Here is a 19,299-nt window from a genome sequence, read left to right as displayed (position 1 = left end):
TTATGTAACAGAGCAGCTCTAAAGAATTAAACGTGTCCATTTAAACTGAAAATAGAGGTGTGGGTAGCGTGAGATGTGGGCAGCGTGAGATGTGGGCAAAGTGGAACATAGCCATGGTGAGATGTAGGTAGAGTGAGATATGGGCAGGTGAGATGCGGGCAGATTGAGATGTAGCCACGTTGAGATGTACTCAGGGTGAGATGTTGCCAGAGTGGGATATGGGCAGGTGAGATGTGAGCAGGGCGAGATATCGGCAGGGTGAGATGTTGCCAGAGTGAGATATGGGCAGGTGAGATGTGAGCAGGGCGAGATATCGGCAGGGTGAGATGTAGCTAGGGTGAAATGTAGGCAGTCTGATATGTGGGCAGAATGAGATGTAGGCAGGGTGAGATATGGGCAGGGTGAGATATGAGCAGGGTGAGATGTGGGCAGCGTGAGATGTGGGCAAAGTGGAATTTAGCCATGGTGAGATGTAGGCAGTGTGAGATGCGGGCAGATTGAGATGTAGCCAGGGTGAGAAGTACTCAGGGTGAGATGTTGCCAGAGTGAGATATGGGCAGGTGAGATGTGAGCAGGACGAGATGTGGGCAGGGTGAGATATGGAGTTAAATGTAGGCAGGGTGCGATGAAGGCAGTGTGAGATGTGGGCAGGGTGAGATACGGGCAGAGTGAGATGTGGGCAGGGTGAGATGTGGGCAGGGTGAAATGTAGACAGGGTGAGATGTAGGCAGAAACAGATGTGAGCGGAGATTTTGTGAGAATGAAAGGTTTACCGGGTTAGATCGGAACAAAGTGAGATGCAATTCGAGTTAGACTTAGGCACACATGTGTATGATTTTGTTTGTTTGTTTGTTTATCGACATATCAGCAATATTTCAGCTATATGACGGCGCTCTGTGAACAGTCGAGTCTTGACCAGACAATCCAGTGATTGACATCATGAGCATATATCTACACAATTGGGATACGATGACATCGATGCATCAACCAAGTCAGCGAGCCTGACCACCGATCCCGTTGGTCGCCTCTTACGACAAGCATAGGTTGCGGAAGATCAATTCTAACTCGGATCTTTACGGGTCCACATATATATTCAAGCAGTGAGAGAAATACACATGGCCAATTGTGGACAGAGATCTCTGTATCAGATGGGGGCGGTCGGGTAGCCTAGTGGTTAAAGCGTTGGCTCGTCACGCCGAAGACCCGGGTTCGATTCCCGTACAATGTGTGAAGCCCATTTCTGGTGTCCCCCGCCGTGATATTGCTGGAGTATTGCTAAAAGCGGCGTAAAACCATACTCACTCACTCACTGTATCAGATGTCGAGGAGCAATTTCAGGGGGTTAAATTTCGCTTTGATCATCTACTTGTTGCTGTGAAACGGATGCTGCTACTGAGTGACGTCTCGCCGTGCTGCTTTGTTCCACTTATGTTCCTTGCACGTGAATAAAGTTATGATACGCACAAAAATCTAAATCTAACAGAGCAAACAGACTAGCTTTATGTTTTCATGATATTCAATTAAGTGCCAATTTCATATTTCGAACAAAACAATTTTCAACTCACTTTTGCTTCTAATACTTTTTTAATCATGAAACGTTCAAAAATGGTAGTTAATTGTATGCCTCTTTACATATAGAGATAAACAACATATAGATCATGTTTATAAAGATAAAATCCGTGATAACTAAGCTACCTATTCAAAAAATTATGCACTGGGGACCCTGTCTGTTTTGCAATAATCAACTGTACGCTAATATTTCTACAAGCGGTAACCAGCTGTTGCATAACAGCTGTATGAAGTTTTAGTAACGCTTAATTGGTCAGAAAACATAAAACGCAATGACTTCTTTTATGCAAAAGTTGAGCTTGATTGTAACGTAAAATTGAAAGCTTTAACAAACTATAAAAGTAAATGACGCGTGTAACATATACAGCCAGTTGATATTGTGGGTTATTTACACAGACGAGGCCAAGCCTGTACACACGCATGTGATGCGCTGAAACATCATTGTGTTCTCTCCCATAAACGAGGCCCCCAATTGCCCATAAATGTTCCTAATCCGGGTTTATCACGCCTACACGGGCAGGCCAATCTTGTTAGTGTGATAGTGTTCCCTATCTCTCCGCCGCGACGCGGGACAGCTTCGGAGAATTGGCCACGAGCCACAGCAATACAGATCAATAGACCACATAGTGACAGTGAAAAGGCATGTTGAGATGGCTACAACACATAATATGAAACGACAGATAGATGACTACAACACATGATGTGAGATGACAGATAGATGACTACAACAAATGATGTGAGATGACAGATAGATGGCTACAACACATGATGTAAGATGACAGATAGATGACTACAACAAATGATGTAAGATGACAGATAGATGAGTACAACACATAGTGTAAGATGACAGATAGATGGCTACAACACATGATGTGAGATGACGGATAGATGGCTACAACAAATGATGTAAGATGACAAATAGATAGCTACAACAAATGATGTAAGATGACAGATAGATGGCTACAACACATGATGTAAGATGACAGATAGATGACTACAACAAATGATGTAAGATGACGGATAGATGGCTACAACAAATGATGTAAGATGACAAATAGATAGCTACAACACATGATGTAAGATGACAGATAGATGGCTACAACACATGATGTAAGATGACAGATAGATGACTACAACAAATGATGTAAGATGACAGATAGATGAGTACAACACATGATGTAAGATGACAGATAGATGGCTACAACAAATGATGTGAGATGACAGATAGATGAGTACAACAAATGATGTGAGATGACAGATAGATGAGTACAACACATGATGTAAGATGACAGATAGATGGCTACAACACATGATGTGAGATGACAGATAGATGGCTACAACAAATGATGTAAGATGACAAATAGATAGCTACAACACATGATGATCATTACAACACGTGGAGGTATTGGCAGATACACTGAAAGAGTTGTTTTGCACAATTATATCAACATTGAACGTATCGGTGAACCGACACATTCTCAATGGAGTGATGATACCCAACTGTACCAATATGACTGTAACACTGTTCCATTGCGTGCATACAACTCTATCAGACAAGGTCGATAGGCGACTTTCACACACCCGAGATTGATTGATATACTAGAGATTAAAGTGAAACATGTATTGTAAGATTAGTGATTGTTCATCACATAAACTACGTGAAATGGATCGATTGTATAACTTTTGTTTTAGTTTTCACACCTGATATTAAAAAAGTTGTTTTCGTCGTTTCCATAGAAACTATGGCAGTTGTTGAGATACACAACTCCAAACTTCGTCTTTGATTAAGGATATTTCAGCCAACAGTCGTACGTGAGAATTGATTCGAAACCCGTAACGCGACTAGAGAAACATGTGCACGTTAATTCTATGCTCAATGAAACCACTCACCAAGGCTTAGGTGTGTAGCGTCGGTGAGAGTGTACATGTGGTCCGTCGTCCATGCGTTCTATAATACAGGAGGATGTGTACGTAATGGGTACATGACAAGACGCGTACACAACGTAGCGAATGAGTATTGTTTTACGCCGCTTTGAGCATTATCCTAGCAATATGACGGGGAGAGACATCTATGTGGTGAATCGAACGCGAGTCTTCGGTGTGATGAGCGACCACTTCCACCACAAGGCTAACCCTGGAAATATAACCCTAAACAGCCTGAATATATTGCCACTATGTGGGTTCAAGACGTGTAAACAACCTGGATATATTGCCACTATGTGGGTTCAAGACGTGTAAACAACCTGAATATATTGCCACTATGTGGGTTCAAGACGTGTAAACAACCTGAATATATTGCCACTATGTGGGTTCAAGACGTGTAAACAACCTGAATATATTGCCACTATGTGGGTTCAAGACGTGTAAACAACCTGCATAGATTGACACCATGTGGGTTCAAGACGAGAAAACAACCTGGATAGATTGACACAATGTGGGTTCAAGACGAGTAAACAACCTGGATAGATTGACACAATGTGGGTTCAAGACGAGCAAAGAACCTGGATAGATTGACACTATGTGGGTTCAAGACGTGTAAACAACCTGAATAGATTGACAATATGTGGGTTCACGACGAGTAAACAACCTGCATAGATTGACACTATGTGGGTTCAAGACGAGAAAACAACCTGGATAGATTGACACAATGTGGGTTCAAGACGAGTAAACAACCTGGATAGATTGACACAATGTGGGTTCAAGACGAGTAAACAACCTGGACAGATTGACACTATGTGGGTTCAAGACGAGTAAACAACCTGGACAGATTGACACTATGTGGGTTCAAGACGAGTAAACAACCTGGATAGATTGACACAATGTGGGTTCAAGACGAGTAAATAACCTGGATAGATTGACACTATGTGGGTTCAAGACGAGTAAACAACCTGGATAGATTGACACTATTTGGGTTCAAGACGAGTAAACAACCTGGACAGATTGACACTATGTGGGTTCAAGACGAGTAAACAATCTGGATAGATTGACACTATGTGGTTTCAAGACGAGTAGGGCGGTCGGGTAGCCTAGTGGTTAAAGCGTTGGCTCGTCACGCCGAAGACCCGGGTTCGATTCCCGACATGGGTACAATGTGTGAAGCCCATTTCTGGTGTCCCCCGCCGTGATATTGCTGGAATATTGCTAAAAGCGGCGTAAAACCATACTCACTCACTCACTCACTCAAGACGAGTAAACAACCTGGACAGATTGACACTATGTGGGTTCAAGACGAGAAAACAACCTGGATAGATTGACACTATGTGGGTTCAAGACGAGTAAACAACCTGGATAGATTGACACTATGTGGGTTCAAGACGAGTAAATAACCTGGATAGATTGACACTATGTGGGTTCAAGACGAGTAAATAACCTGGATAGATTGACACTATGTGGGTTCAAGACGACTAAACAACCTGGATAGATTGACACTATGTGGGTTCAAGACGAGTAAATAACCTGGATAGATTGACACCATGTGGGTTCAAGACGAGTAAACAACCTGGATAGATTGACACAATGTGGGTTCAAGACGAGTAAACAACCTGGATAGATTGACACTATGTGGGTTCAAGACGAGTGAACAACCTGGATAGATTGACATTATGTGGGTTCAAGACGAGTGAACAACCTGGATAGATTGACACTATGTGGGTTCAAGACGAGAAAACAACCTGGATAGATTGACACTATGTGGGTTCAAGACGAGTGAACAACCTGGATAGATTGACACTATGTGGGTTCAAGACGAGTAAACAACCTGGATAGATTGACACTATGTGGGTTCAAGACGAGAAAACAACCTGGATATAACTCGTGAAGGCCATGGCAGCGCTCAGATCGAGTCCATAAATGCCCGCCCAGATTGGCAAGGGTGGAAACTGGACTTTTATAGTCAGTTAACTCCCTTGCTTTGGGAAGATGGGCTACAGATGACTATGTGAGTTTTAAGATGGCTACATAACTTAGGACATGCGTGGCTCTATGTGCGACTGCGACAAAGCAGGTACAGGATAGTGTTTGAATGTAAGGCAACTACTGGACCAAAGGCCTACTGGATAGTTTGGGAGTTCAAGGCAGGTACAAGACCTAGGGTAATCTGGATAGTGCGTGAATTCAAGGAAGGTACAGGACCTTGGGCATACTGGATTGTGTGAGAGTTCAAGGTTGGTACAAGACCTAGGGTAATCTTGATAGTGCGTGTATTCAAGGCAGGTACAAGACTTGGGGTATACTGGATAGTGCGTGAATTTAAGGCAGGTACGGGACTAGGGGTATACTCGATAGTGCGTGAATTCAAGACATGTACAGGACTTGGGGTATACTGGATAGTGCGTGAATTCAAGGCAGGTACAGGACTTGTGGTACACTAGATAGTGCGTGAATTCAAGGCAGGTACAGGACTTGGGGTATACTGGATAGTGCGTGAATTCAAGGCAGGTACAGGACTTGGGGTATACTGGATAGTGCGTGAATTCAAGGCAGGTACCGGACCTAGATGACACTGGATAATGTGTCAGTTCAAAGAGTTGCACTGCCGAGACTAGCCCTGATCTGCAGAACGTCATGCTTCACCCGATCTCTAGATCTCAAACACCGTTAGAGTTGCAAGTAAACATTCGATTAATTTTCCAGGACGCTATGACTGAAATCGATAGCGTATGTCCTGCCGTACCTTGTCTTAATACTTTATGTGACGTAGTTTCGATGTTTCTTATATCCTACTGTCTTCTATAATCGATCGACAATGGCTTTTTTCGTGTTTTCCATTTTGGTCCACACAAGCTGCTCAAGTCTTCCGTGATGGTACTCCATGTTGGTGGGTTCGATATCTGGTGACATGTTTTAACAGCTCCTTCTGACAAGACCAGTAAACAATGTATTGGGCGTTACATACTCATAGCATACCGTCCTCGTACTAATTACTGTCGGAGTGTGAGGATGCGTTCTTACACCAGTGAACACGGACTTTTCCACCCTTACTGAACATCCCGTCTCTGAGATCGATATCCCCCCGATCAAAGGTACTCTCGGCTTTCTTTGTATAATCAAGAGCTGGTTAGCAAATGACTTCCCCTGTTAACGGGAACATCAATTTTAGAAGTAGTTTGTGTCTATTTATTTTGTTTCCCAATTTTCAGACTTGAGTCCGTAACATAGCATCGTTCGACATGAAGGCTACACGGAAAGCCCTATAAAGACATCCATCTCACAACCGCGAAATTAATATTTCATGAACTGCATCAAAGTGAAGGATTGATTAAAGAATACGGCAGCGCGAAATATAAGCCTTCTAGAATAATAGGGCAACCGTGAATGAAGCCAACCGACGTTATTGGGACATCAGCGTTCCCGGGGGACAGAGCATGCGGCATGAGGTGTTACAGACGCTTCGCTAATACAACTGACTACTTCACCCGCACCGGCAGCGACATCAGCATCCATACAGCGGACAAGGAAGATCTGTGAAATCACGCGGAACTGAAAAAACTTACCTCAAAACTTTTACCCTTTTAAATTATGAAGTGTGAATAGTTGGTTTGTGTTGAGAGGAAGAGTGTTATTCATATGAACAGATTTGTTGTGGGGGTAGCACTTTGTGTTCTCCTTGTTCTCACTTACTGTCCCTGCAGGTTGGGGTGCTCTGTGCCGTCACTGACCACTGCATCCCCCCAAACCAAAGGATCGAAACTGCGGGAATAGGCCAGTGGAAACCAGTATTTATTCAGTTAAAGGTTCTAACGTTAGTCAAACACTGGCTGCAGCGTCGGCCGACCCTCGCAGCACGTCCCCAACGTCTGCCCTAGGACAACCGCACGACCAGAAGAACTTTCGATTTCTCGGCGGGTATAAGTGATGACAGTGATAACCTCTTTCACTGAAGCCGCCGTGTACTGGCCGAGCAGCTCCGAGAGCGGAGACGACTAGGCTCCCGTGCCCCCACGGATGGCTGGAGGTTCCAGGTAAGTTGACCGTTATCAATGGGGAATTGAGTTCATGGTTGCAGCAAGTCAAATATTAACCCCTTGCATGTCAACAACATCTTGATGTTTCAGAGAATGGCAACAGTTTTACCATTTGTGTTCTGCAATGTTTATATGTTATCAGTCTGACAATTAGAGTGACAAATTGTTGTATAAAGCACCAGGCAGCAATATTCAAGCTTTATTGCGGCCTGTATATTTATATCTGGACAAGGTACACCCGTGACTGAAGTCATAAATAACGATCCGGTCATCGGGGTATGGTGACACGCAATCAAGCAAGTGTCAGAGCCTCGCCACCCGATTACAATTACCCGGTCACGTATGAACAGTAATGGGGCACTGGAGATTTCCACTGGGTCCCTTGGGTATGGATATATGACGCGGTGTTTGAGCTGTGTCGTGCTGGGAACACTGTACATGTCGCGGTGTGGATACTGTTTGAACATGTCGTAGCCATAGACACTTTGCATATATACCGCGATGGTAGCCACATTTTTACTTTATTTTACAGACGTGTCACGGTGGTACACAGCTGACAGATTCTTTACACTTTACTTTACGGACATGTCGCGGCTGTATATTATCACTTTACAGTCATTTGTCGGAGGTGAAAACATTAAAGACACGTCGTCATTACATTACAGACTGTACCTCAGTGGTAACTACTTGACGGATATGTCCCAGTGGTAGTTCCTTTCCTGTTGTGTCCCAGTGGTAGATACTTTACTGATATGTCCCAGTGGTAGATACTTTACTGTTGTGTCCCAGTGGTAGATCCTTTACTGATATGTCTAAGTGGTCGATACTTTACGGACATGTCCCAGTAGTAGATCCTTTCCTGATGTGTCCCAGTGGTAGATACTTTACGGATATGTCTAAGTGGTCGATACTTTACGGATATATCCAAGTGGTAGATACTTGACGGATATGTCCCAGTGGTACACCCTTTACTGATGTGTCCCAGTGGTAGATACTTTATGGATATGTCCTAGTGGTAGATCCTTTACTGATGTGTCCCAGTGGTAGATACTTTACGGATATGTCCTTGTGGTAGATAGTTTACGGATATGTCCCAGTGGTAGATACTTTACGGATATGTGCCAGTGGTAGATAGTTTATGGATATGTCCCAGTGGTAGATACTTTACGGATATGTGCCAGTGGTAGATAGTTTACGGATATGTCCCAGTGGTAGATCCTTAACTGATGTGTCCCAGTGGTAGATACTTTACGGATATGTGCCAGTGGTAGATAGTTTACGGATATGTCCCAGTGGTAGATACTTTACGGATATGTGCCAGTGGTAGATACTTTACGGATATGTCCTAGTGGTAGATCCTTAACTGATGTGTCCCAGTGGTAGATACTTTACCGATATGTCCCAGTGGTAGATAGTTTACGGATATGTCCCAGTGGTAGATACTTTACGGATATGTGCCAGTGGTATATAGTTTACGGATATGTCCCAGTGGTAGATACTTTACGGATATGTGCCAGTGGTAGATAGTTTATGGATATGTCCCGTGGTAGATACTTTACGGATATGTCTAAGTGGTCGATACGTTACGGATATGTCCCATTGGTAGATCCTTTATTGATGTGTCCCAGTGGTAGATAGTTTACAGACATGTCCCAGTGGTAGATCCTTTCCTCATGTGTCCCAGTGGTAGATAGTTTATGGATATGTCTAAGTGGTAGATACGTTACGGATATGTCCCAGTGGTAGATACTTTACTGATATGTCCCAGTGGTAGATACTTGACGGATATGTCCCAGTGGTAGATCCTATACTGATGTTTTCCAGTGGTAGATACTTTATGGATATGTCCTAGTGGTAGATCCTTTACTGATGTGTCCCAGTGGTAGATACTTTACGGATATGTCCTTGTGGTAGATAGTTTACGGATATGTCCCAGTGGTAGATACTTTACGGATATGTGCCAGTGGTAGATAGTTTACGGATATGTCCCAGTGGTAGATACTTTACGGATATGTGCCAGTGGTAGATAGTTTACGGATATGTCCCAGTGGTAGATCCTTAACTGACGTGTCCCAGTGGTAGATACTTAACGGATATGTGCCAGTGGTAGATAGTTTACGGATATGTCCCAGTGGTAGATACTTTACGGATATGTGCCAGTGGTAGATACTTTACGGATATGTCCTAGTGGTAGATCCTTAACTGATGTGTCCCAGTGGTAGATACTTTACCGATATGTCCCAGTGGTAGATAGTTTACGGATATGTCCCAGTGGTAGATACTTTACGGATATGTGCCAGTGGTATATAGTTTACGGATATGTCCCAGTGGTAGATACTTTACGGATATGTGCCAGTGGTAGATAGTTTATGGATATGTCCCGTGGTAGATACTTTACGGATATGTCTAAGTGGTCGATACGTTACGGATATGTCCCATTGGTAGATCCTTTACTGATGTGTCCCAGTGGTAGATAGTTTACAGACATGTCCCAGTGGTAGATCCTTTCCTCATGTGTCCCAGTGGTAGATAGTTTATGGATATGTCTAAGTGGTAGATACGTTACGGATATGTCCCAGTGGTAGATAGTTTACGGATATGTCCCAGTGGTAGATCCTATAGTGATGTTTTCCAGTGGTAGATACTTTACTGATATGTCCCAGTGGTAGATACTTGACGGATATGTCCCAGTGGTAGATCCTATACTGATGTTTTCCAGTGGTAGATACTTTACTGATATGTCCCAGTGGTAGATACTTGACAGATATGTCCCAGTGGTACACCCTTTACTGATGTGTCCCAGTGGTAGATACTTTACGGATATGTCCCAGTGGTAGATACTTGACGGATATGTCCCAGTGGTAGATCCTATACTGATGTTTTCCAGTGGTAGATACTTGACGGATATGACCCAGTGGTAGATCCTATACTGATGTTTTCCAGTGGTACACCCTTTACTGTTGTGTCCCAGTGGTAGATACTTTACGGATATGTCCCAGTGGTAGATACTTGACGGATATGTCCCAGTGGTAGATCCTATACTGATGTTTTCCAGTGGTAGATACTTTACTGATATGTCCCAGTGGTAGATACTTTACGGATATGTCCCAGTGGTAGATACTTTATGGATATATCCCAGTGGTAGATACTTTACTGATGTGTCCCAGTGGTAGATACTTTTTGGATATATCCCAGTGGTAGATTCTTTACGGATGTGTCCCAGTGGTAGATACCTTACGGATATGTCCCAGTGGTAGATACTTTACGAATATGTCCCAGTGGTAGATACTTTATGAATATGTCCCAGTGGTAGATACTTTACGAATATGTCCCAGTGGTAGATCCTTTACTGATGTGTCCCAGTGGTAGATACCTTACGGGTATGTTCCAGTGGTAGATACTTTACGAATATGTCCCAGTGGTAGACCCTTTACTGATGTGTACCAGTGGTAGATACTTTACGGATATGTCCCAGTGGTAGATCCTTTACTGATGTGTACCAGTGGTAGATACTTTACGGATATGTCCCAGTGGTAGATACTTAACGGATATGTCCCACAGGTATATCCTTTACTGATGTGTCCCAGTGGTAGATACTTTACGGATATATCCCAGTGGTAGATGCTTTATGGATATGTCTAAGTGGTAGATACTTTACTCATATGTTCCAGTGGTAGACACATCACTGGTAAACACATCACGGATATGCTCCAGTGGTAGATACATAAGGGATATGCTCCAGTGGTAGATACAGTAGAGATGTAACACGGGGTGCATACGCAGCAGACACATTACGTATATGGGATAATAATAAAAGGATATTTGTATAGTGTTATTTTGGCCTCCGTTGACGCGTGTTGAAAGCGCTTACATGATTATTACCCTGGTCAACGGATCGGTGTGCACTCGAGTTTCTTTCTCAACTCCTTCGGGAGTATACAACCCAAGCTGCCTGTTAGGCACTACTATCTTTATATTACGTGTGTTTATACCGTAGTTTCTGCTCAAATGTGGTATATTTGTTCACCAAACAGTGGATCCTTATGCTTTCCAGTTATCATTCTCAACTCCCCGGGGAGTAAACATTCCAAGCCGCCTACGTGCTTCGCTTGAGTGGGTTCGTTTTTCGTCACTGTATGGATAGACCGCGATCGTAGACACTTTATGAAGATATTGCGATGGTAGACTCTTAATTCTGTATGGATATACCACGATCGTATAATATTTAAGGACATACCACGATCGTAGAATATTAACGGACATACCGCGATCGTAGACACTTTATGAATATACTGCAATGGTAGAGACTTTATGGATATACCACGATCGTAGACACTTGATGAATATACTTCAATGGTAGACACTTTATGGTTATACCTAGATCGTAGACACTTTATGATTATACTGCAATGGAAGACACTTTATGGATATACCACGATCGTTGACACTTTATGAATATACTTCCATGGTAGACATTCTATGGATATAACACGATCGTAGACACTTTATGGATATAACACGATCGAAGACACTTTATGAATATACTGCAATGGTAGACACTTTATGGATATACCACGATCGTAGACACTTTATAAATATACTGCAATGTTAAATACTTTACGGACATACCGCGATCGTAAACACTTCATGAATATACTGCAATGGTAGACACTTTATGGATATACCACGATCGTTGACACTTTATGAATATACTGCAATGGTGGACACTTTATGGATATACCACGATCGTTGACACTTTATGAATATACTGCAATGGTAGACACTTTTTGGATATACCACGATGATAGACACTTTATAATTGTACCACGATCGTAGACACTTTACGGATATTACACGATCGTAGACACTTTATTGATATACCTCGTTCGTAGACAGGTTATGAATATATCATGATGATAGACACTTTACGTACATACCGCGATCGTAGACACTTTATGAATATACTACAATGGTAGATACTTTATTGACAGACCGCAATCGTAGACAGTCTATGGATATTCCACGATGATAGACACTTTACGGATATACCTCGGTAGTAGACACTGTATACAAATCTCAGTGGAAGATATTCTACAATGATATACTCAACAACATAAGTTCCCGTGACATCAACATGTTAGTGCATTTTTCAAACAAGTAAAGTTTTCAATATTGTTGTACATGTATGGAATCAAGTCACAAAAACGCAACTGCTACAGAAAAGCATGCATTCCATGCAAACGTTGACTTTTATGCAAGCCCCATGCATTTCACAACCCAAGAATGGGTATACAAACATGTGCGTTAACGGGATTCCATATGCAATTTTCAGCATCGTGCTGACAACAACCACTCAGAAAAACAACAAAATTACGCAAATATTCAACATTACGAAATGCCACGCCTGTCCGAAAATGAGCGTCTGCGAGCCATTGGTATGCTTGAAGCAGGATCGAGTCAACGTGATGTTGCAAGACAATTTAACGTCCACAGAAACACCATTTGGTGTTTATGTCAACGTTGGCAACAGACGAATGCAGTCAGAGACCATCCTCGGAGTGGCAGGCCACGCGTTACCAATAATCGACACAACTGGTTTCGAACAACACACCTACGAAATCGATTCCAGCCCTGGCATTCGACGAATATCTTCACAAACCGTACGTCGTCGCCTCAGATGTGCAGGGATTGTCGCCAGAAGACCCGCCAGACGTCCCATTTTGACAGGAAACCACAATCAAGCACGTCTACAGTGGTGCAGACAGCGTCTACGCTGGACGGCCATGCAGTGGGGACAAGTTCTATTCACTGACGAGTCTTGTTTTCACCTCAGCCACAGCGATGGACGGATTCGAGTGTACCGACGTCGAGGTGAACGTTACGTCAATCATTGTGTCAAGGAAGAAAATCGGTTCGGGGGCGGCAGCATTATGGTATGGGGTGGGATTACAGCAAGACAGAGGACACGTTTGATAGTGGTAGAGGGAAATCTCAAAGACAGCGCTACCGCGACGAGATCATCGACCCTGTTGTTATAGCGTTTTTGCGTCGTCATGGCCCAGGCATTACCTTTCAACATGACAACGCCCGGCTTCATATTGCTCGACATGTTCAGGATTTTTTTTAACAAAACAACGTGAATGTCATCCCCTGGCCGGCTGGCTCCCCTGATCTCTCACCAATCGAGCACATGTGGGATGAGATGGATCGGCGCCTTCGACGTCAACCACGTGTTCCACAGACACTCCAGGAACTTCGAAACATGCTTCAGCAGATATGGACAGATATCCCACAGGACTTTGTGCATCGCCTGGTCCATTCCATGAGACGAAGATGTGTTGCTTGCATCGCAACCAGAGGTGGACACACACGCTATTGATTTGTAAATTGACATTTTGGCATGTTCATGTTTTTTTATGCAATCACGCATTTTCCGAAGTCAGTATGGCAAATTAAACCATTTGAACACTTACAGGAATCTTTTATCTATTGCAAACCGAAATTGTTTCAGATTTGGTAAATAACATAACTTTGCATTAAATCTTATTCAATGTCACAGGAACTTCTGTTGTTCAGTATATTTCAATAGTAGATTTTTCTTTGCAAATATATCACGCCTCGGAATTAAGCGACATAACATCACCGTTGATCATGGCTGCAAACATATCGCGACTGTGTATATACAGGGGGACATCTCGAGGATAACTCAGGGATAGGTACTGTGGTCAGGTTCCGGGAAGGGGGAGGCGTTTTTGACAGGCTGGAGAGTCAGATGGCACATGAATATTGAATCAGACGAGTACTGAATCATCCTGTTTGTATTACCGCATGGCGGACGTTATCGTCCACGCGCCTCGTGAACAAATCCCGTATTAGTGCGGGCCGGATGAGAAAGTCAATCAGCCACTTGAGATTTTGATTTTAGAAATATCAGTCCAGTCTCGTTGATCGGTGTTTCTCTGGTCGGACAAATACAGACTGTCAGGTTCTATTACTATTTTGCGCTCAGAACACGTTGTGATTTATCATCTATTCAAGCCGTTCAGTCACTCGAGGTTTACTTTAGAATCTTCAAAGTGTGAAGTCTGTTCAGCTGTGCCAAAATGACTTCAATATGTGCTTCTTTTGACTTTCATTTTGACAAATCGATCAACGTTTGGAATGTCACCTTCCGGATGTCCGATTAGTTTGTTGTCACAATGATCTGCACTGTGATTTATAGAACGGCTTACCCCGTCAAGGATATTTTACACAAATTCTCTACCACTGCTCTCAGTTAGAGCAACATGACAGAGTACACAGAACCCCGATACTCTGTACTCTGATTCAGGGTCGCCCACATACAATGAACAACATAGTGATTTACGTGAAGACCAACACAACACAGTGATCTATATGAAGATCTACACAACACGGTGACCTGTATGAAGATCTACACAACGCATTGATCTACATGAAGATCTACACAGCAGAGTAGTCTATATGAAGATCTACACAGCACAGTGATCTATATGAAGATCTACACAACATAGTGATCTAAATGAAGATCTACACAACACAGTGATCTTTATGAAGATCTGCACAACACAGTGATCTATATGAAGATCTATACAAAACAGTGATCTATATGAAGATCTACACAACACAGTGATCTTTATGAAGATCTACACAACATAGTGATCTATATTAAGATCTACACAACACAGTGATCTATATGAAGATCTACACAACACAGTGATCTATATGAAGATCTACACAATAGAGTGATCTATATGAGGATCTACACAACATAATGATCTATATAAAGATCTTCACAGCACCGAGATCTATATGAAGATCTACACAACACAGTGATCTAACTGAAGATCTACACAACACAGTGATCTATATGAAGATCTACACAACATAGTGATCTTTATGAAGATATACACAGCACAGTAATCGTTATGGAGATCTACACAGCACAGTGATCTTTATGAAGATCTTCACAGGACCGAGATCTATATGAAGATCTACACAGCACAGTGATCTTTATGAAGATCTACACAACACAGTGATCTTTATGAAGATCTACACAACACAGTGATCTATATGAAGATCTACACAGCACAGTGATCTATATGAAGATCTACACAGCACAGTGATCTATATGAAGATCTACACAGCACAGTGATCTATATGAAGATCTACACAACACAGTGATCTATATGAAGACCTTCACAACACAGTGATGTATATGGAAATCTACACAACACAGTAATCTATATGAAGACCTTCACAACACAGTGATGTATATGGAAATCTACACAACACAGTGATCTATATGAAGATCTACACAACACAGTGATCTATATGAAGATCTGCACAACACAGTGATCTATATGAAGATCTACACAACACAGTGATCTTTATGAAGATCTACACAGCACAGTGATCTATATGAAGATCTACACAACACAGTGATCTACATGAAGATCTACACAACACAGTGATCTATATGAAGATCTACACAACACAGTGATCTATATGTAGATCTACACAACATAGTGATCTATATGAAGATCTACACAGCACAGTGATCTTTATGAAGATCTACACAACACAGTGATCTATATGAAGATCTACACAACACAGTGATCTACATGAAGATCTACATAACACAGTGATCTATATGGAGATCTACACAACACAGTGATCTATATTGAGATCTACACAACACAGTGATCTATATGAAGATCTACACAACACATTGATCTATATTAAGATCTACACAGCACAGTGATCTTTATGAAGATCTACACAACACAGTGATCTATATGAAGATCAGCACAACACAGTGATCTACATGAAGATCTACACAACACAGTGATCTTTATGAAGATCTACACAACACAGTGATCTATATGAAGATCTACACAACATAGTGATCTTTATGAAGATCTACCCAACATTGTGGTCTATTTACTAAATAAAAGACGAGGTCTTGTGATGTTTATCGTACAATAAACGCTGTAAGGCGCAGACAAATTACATTTTACAGGGTTTAAACATGTATACCCTTACTTGAACAATAATGACCCGAGGAATACAATGCCATCTTGGCAATGACGGGCAAGTCCATTTTATGAACAAGGGGGTTGAGTTTGGTATTTTCTGAATATTGTCACAATTCCAACGACGAAAATCTGTACCTTTTCTCCCAAAACTGATTGCCATATCCCTCCCACTGTTGGAAACGATCACCAAGTTGCGATCATCAAGTTCGAATCTCATGGAATGACATTGAGAGAACAATGTTTATCATGAAATCGACCACGCCTTGTTTTTCGTTGTTCTTTGCGATTTATCGCGTCGCTATCTTATTTGTGAAGATCTACACTGCACAGTAATATATGCGAGGTGAGGTGAGGAAATGGGGTTTTACGTCGCAAGATTATTATATAGCGACCTGCATGCACGTGTGTGCATGTGGCTGCTTGTCCCGACTGATGCCGATTTATAGTGCTAGTCTACTGAGACACCATGCCACAGACTCCGAGCCGACCAGTCCTTGTTTTAGCCTCTTAATGACGAGCGCCAGACAGGGTAACAAGTATCATCTTTTAACGTCTTTTGGTATGACGCGGCGAGGTATCGAAACCCGAAACCACGGATGCGGTCTATACGAAGATAATGAATACTAATCTCTAAAAAGCGAAAGCCAGTTCCTCCTCTAGACAGAGAACATCAAGAATAAAGTGTCATTTCCCATTTTTTCATTTTAAGCAATATGTGATCGGTCATTGAAAATCAGTAGCCTTTAGCCCATAATTGGTGGATAGTTTATAAGTTTTTATGAATCAGTCGCCATTCTCGACTCATACTTGACTCATATTCGACTCATATGTCCAAGATTTTAACTGTACATTGCATACATATATTCTTAGAATATCCGTGGTTGAAGCTTGTGAAAATATCAATTGGTTCACATGTTCAAATCATTTATTATTAACTGGCAGTGCTGTGCATACGTGTGCTGTGTGTGTTGTTTAACGCCACTCTCAGCAATATTACAGCTTTATGACGACGGCTATCAGTACGTGAAAGAATCAATTGTGTTTTCAAGGTTCTGTTGAATCATCCAAATGATTCAACTGTGTATGCTCATTGTGCTGTGACATCTTCAGTGTTAGATCTACGTCGGAAAACATCACTGGCACGTAAAGTTAATTGAAAAAGAGACGTGTGTAATAAAACGAGTGAAGGCTGAATGAACATGAACACTTAGTGGTGCAACGTTGCTGAGAATAAAACATACAGTCATGCGCATTATCAAACTTTAACCAGCTTTTATTTTTAAAGTATTCTTATCTAACTGGGAATATGTGACACGTAGGTCCTAGAACAGGAGTCCAAAAAGTCTAGGAATAGGTGTTCTGCAAGTTTAGGAATAGTTATTCCGGGAGTCCATGAGCTAGTGTTCCGGAAGTCTTTGAATGTGTGTCTCGGTGATCTAGAGGTAAGTGTCCTGGTGATTTAAGAGTAAGTGTCCTGGTGATCTACGAGAGAGTGCCCTGAGGATCTAGGAGTAAGTGTCCTGGGGATCGAGAAGTGTCCCGGGGATCTTGGAGTAAATGTCCTGGTGATCTAGGAGTATGTGTCCTCGGGATCTAGGAATAGGTGTCCTGGGGTTCTAGGAGTAAGTGCCCTTGGGATCTAGGAATACGTGTCCTGGGGAACTAGGAGTCAGTGTCTCGGTGATCTAGGTAAAAGTGTCATGGGGATCTAGGAGTATGCGTTTTGTGGATCTAGGAGTAAGTGTCCTGAATATCTAGGAGAAAGTGTCCTGGGGATCTAAGAGTAAGTGACATGGGGATCTAAGAGTAAGTGACATGGGGATCTAGGAGTAAGTGTTCTGGGGATCTAGGAATAAGTATCGTGGAATCTAAAAGTAAGTGCCATAGGGATGTATCTGTGCGTAAGTGTTTAGGGATCTAGGAGTTAGTGTCCTGGGGAACTATAAATAAATGTCCTGGGATCTAGGTGTACATGTAAGTGCCATAGGGATCTAAAAGTAAGTGTCCTGGGGATCAAGGTTTAAGTGCCATGGGGATCTAGGAGTTAGTGTTCGGGGAATCCAGGAATAGGTGTCCTGGGGATCTAGGAATAAGTGTATTGGGGATCTAGGAATAAGTACCCGGGGGATATAGGTGTAAGTGTCATATGGATCTAAAGGTAAGTGTACTGGGGATACAGAAATGATAGTCCTGAAGATCCAAGAGTGTGCGTCCTGGGGACCTAAAAGTAAGTGTCCTGAAGATCTAGGAATAGGTGTTCTGGAGATAAAGGAGTAAAGGTCCTGGGGATCTTGGAGTAAATGTCCCGAAGATCTAGGAATAAGTGTCCTGGAGATCTAGGAGTGAGTGTCCTGGGAATCTAGGGGTTAGTGTCCTGGGGATCTTGGAGTAAATGTCCCGAAGATCTAGGAATAAGTGTCCTGGAGATCTAGGAGTAAGTGTCCTGGGAATCTAGGGGTTAGTGTCTTGGGGATCTAGGAGTATGTGTTCTGGAGATCTAGTAATAACTGTCCTAGTGATCTAGAAGTAAGTGTTCTGGACATCTAGGAGTAAGTGTAATGGGGCTCTAGGAGTATAAAGCGCCATGAAGTTTACGAATGAGTGCCCAAGATGTGTAGGAAAAATGTTTAAAGTTATGTAGATGTGCCGAAAATCTGTCACTAAGTGCCCTTGGTGTCTTGCGTCCCGGAACCCTGCTTAAAAGTGTCATG

General features: G+C 42.4%; 1 protein-coding gene across 1 annotated transcript in view; it reads left to right on the top strand.

The window, feature by feature from the left end:
* Nucleotides 1-5,947: 5,947 nt before the first annotated feature.
* Nucleotides 5,948-19,299, top strand: part of LOC124142702 (neuronal acetylcholine receptor subunit beta-3-like) — a 123,622-nt gene continuing 110,270 nt past the window's right edge. Inside the window, exon 1 of the mRNA XM_046511292.2 lies at nt 5,948-7,529. The gene's annotated coding sequence lies outside the window, so the exon portion shown is untranslated. The remainder of the gene's footprint in view (nt 7,530-19,299) is intronic.

Source organism: Haliotis rufescens, unplaced genomic scaffold, assembly GCF_023055435.1.
Source record: "Haliotis rufescens isolate VD_foot unplaced genomic scaffold, xgHalRufe1.0.p SCAF_20, whole genome shotgun sequence".
NCBI lineage: Eukaryota > Metazoa > Mollusca > Gastropoda > Lepetellida > Haliotidae > Haliotis > Haliotis rufescens.
This window is presented reverse-complemented; position numbering and strand designations above follow the sequence as displayed.